At 48.9% G+C, this 3056-nt stretch overlaps 1 pseudogene; it reads left to right on the top strand.

The window, feature by feature from the left end:
• Positions 1–984: 984 nt before the first annotated feature.
• Positions 985–3056, top strand: part of LOC111964215 (spectrin beta chain, non-erythrocytic 1-like) — an 82747-nt pseudogene continuing 80675 nt past the window's right edge.

Here is a 3056-nt window from a genome sequence, read left to right as displayed (position 1 = left end):
TCTCTCTCTGTTCCCCTGCAGGTTGGATGGTTTTCCCCCAGCCCCCGGTACCAATGATAACATCTCTCTCTGTTCCCCTGCAGGTTGGATGGTTTCCCCCCCAGCCCCGGTCCACCATGACTAACCATCTCTCTCTGTTCCCCTGCAGGTTGGATGGTTTCCCCCAGCCCCGGTCACCATGATAACCATCTCTCTCTGTTCCCTGCAGGTTGGATGGTTTTTCCCCAGCCCGGTCACACATGATAACCATCTCTCTCTGTTCCCCCTGCAGGTTGGATGGTTTTCCCCCAGCCCCGGTCACCATGATAACCATCTCTCCTCCTGTTCCTCTGCAGGTTGGATGGTTTCCCCAGCCCCGGTCACCATGATAAACCATCTCTCTCTGTTCCCCTGCAGGTTGGATGGTTTTCTCCAGCCCGGTCACCATGATAACATCTCTCTCTGTTCCCCTGCAGGTTGGATGGTTTTCCCCCCAGCCCGGTCACATGATAACCATCTCTCTCTGTTCCCTGCAGGTTGATGGTTTTCTCCAGCCCCGGTCACCATGATAACCATCTCTCTCTGTCCCTGCAGGTTGGATGGTTTTCCCCAGCCCCGGTCACATGATAACCTCTCTCTCTGTTCCCCTGCAGGTTGGATGGTTTTCTCCAGCCCCGGTCACCATGATAACCATCTCTCTCTGTTCCCGCACAGGTTGGATGGTTTTCTCCAGCCCCGGTCACCATGATAACCATCTCTCTTCTGTTCCCTGCAGGTTGGATGGTTTCCCCAGCCCCGGTCACCATGATAACCATCTCTCTCTGTTCCCCTGCAGGTTGGATGGTTTCCCCCAGCCCCGGTTACAATGATAACCATCTCTCTCTGTTCCCCTGCAGGTTCGATGGTTTCCCCCAGCCCGGTCACCATGAATACCATCTTCTCTCTGTTCCCTGCAGGTTGGATGGTTTTCCCCAGCCTCGGTCACCATGATAACCATCTCTCTCTGTTCCCCTGCAGGTTGGATGGTTTCCCCCAGCCCCGGTCACCATGCACACCATCTCTCCCACCGATTTCGACAGCCTGGAGATCCAGCAGCAGTACAATGACATCAACAACCGCTGGGACCTGGCCGCAGAGACCAACTGGGACAATGAGAACAGCTCGGCACGCCTCTTTGAGCGCTCACGCATCAAAGCTCTGGCAGGTGGGACAACCCAATGTGTTAGCGCATGTGTATTGTGCATACATGTGATGTGTGTCAGGGTATAGGACCAGATGTGTGTTCCTAGTACACCCTCCTGTGCTGGAACATCCAGCCATGCAGGTTGCAGTAGTGTGGAGAGCCCAGCAGAGGGAGCAACAGGCAACCAGAGGCAGCAGCATCAGGCACCTCTGTTTTGCAAAATACTGATCTCTCTGTGGTAGTCACAGTCTCAAACACACCCCACCCTTCACAGACACACCACACTGGAGGAAAAACAACTGACACCACAACTCCAGACTGTGAGTACATGATAGTACACTGATACTAGTATACTGTTAAAAGGTTAGCCTCACCATCACACATTGAAAAGCAACCACTCTCTCTGTGGTAACAGACCCGTTCAGACCCTGTCACCATCATAATGTCATGTGTATGTTAATGTATGTAGATGTTTAACCACTAACCAAATGCCTTATGGATCAGTTATGGAAAGGAGAACAGAGCTGTAATAGTGTGTTGGTTGTTTGTCATCTTCTCCGACATGACTTCACACACCTCTGCAATAGATCACACTGAACTGACTAACAAACTAGTATGACCCGAGTAGTGGAGGTGTGTGGGTGTGTGGTTAGAGGAGCTGTGTGTGTTTGTGTATTCATACAGTATTTTCCATAAGACTCCATAAGTGTGTGTGTGTGTGTGTGTGTGCTCTTTACTCCCTGGGAATGCTGCTGACACGTCTCCTTTTTACAAGTAGGGGCTTGATGTGCACATTCTTTGACACTTTGCAACAGCTACAGTAGCTCCCCCTCCCCCACAGCACCCTGCATTTCTTCTACACTTTTTCAGTGTTTCCCCTAGGATTTTTTTGGGCAGCGGTGCAAAGTTGGCAGGGTGGGGAGGGTGTGGCCAATGGTGCGGTTGCAAGGTTAGCTTGGGTGGGTGTGGAAAATGGCGCGGTTTTAGAGGCCTCTTGCTGTTTTAAAGCAATTTTCATGCAATTTTACACATTTTGCCATGGGGTGGAGAAAATGTTGTAGTTTTAAAACTAGTTCCCTGCAATTCTACACATTTTGTCATGGGTCTGAGAGAAAAATTGCAGTTTCAAAGCTAATTTGGTGGATTTTAATTTTACATTCCCCCTGGCTGTCTAGTTTGTATTTTGGTGCTTGTTACTTCTCCAAGATGATCTTATTTAAAAAATATATAGCTCCATTATCTTTTTTACATACGTACTTTATATCTGGTTTTAGTTGTTTAAGTTTACACTAAAACCGTTTTACCACCCCCCCCCAAAAAAAAATCCCTAATAATGTATATATATATACCTGCTCAAAAAAATAAAGGGAACACTTAAACACACAATGTAACTCAAGTCAATCACACTTCTGTGAAATCAAACTGTCCACTTAGGAGCAACACTGATTGAACAATAAATTTCACATGCTGTTGTGCAAATGGAATAGACAAAAGGTGGAAATTATAGGCAATTAGCAAGAACCCCAATAAAGGAGTGATTCTGAGGTGGTGACACAGACCACTTCTCAGTTTCCTATGCTTCCTGGGCTGATGTTTTGGTCACTTTTGAATGCTGGGCGTGCTCTACTCTAGTGGTGCATGAGAACGGAGTCTACAACCCACAAGTGGCTCAGGTAGTGCAGCTCATCCAGGATGGCAACATCAATGCGAGCTGTGGCAAGAAGGTTTGCTGTGTCTGTCAGCGTAGTGTCCAGAGCATGTGAGGCGCTACCAGGAGACAGGCAGTACATCAGGAGACGTGGAGGAGGCCGTAGGAGGGCAACACCCAGCAGCCAGGAACCGCTACTCCGCCTTTGTGGCAAGAGAGAGCACTGCCAGAGCCTGCAAAATTGAC

The sequence above is a fragment of the Salvelinus sp. IW2-2015 genome, linkage group LG5, assembly GCF_002910315.2.
Source record: "Salvelinus sp. IW2-2015 linkage group LG5, ASM291031v2, whole genome shotgun sequence".
Taxonomy (NCBI): Eukaryota; Metazoa; Chordata; class Actinopteri; order Salmoniformes; family Salmonidae; genus Salvelinus; species Salvelinus sp. IW2-2015.
The sequence above is the reverse complement of the archived record's forward strand: the minus strand, read 5'-3'. Positions and strand labels throughout refer to the sequence as shown.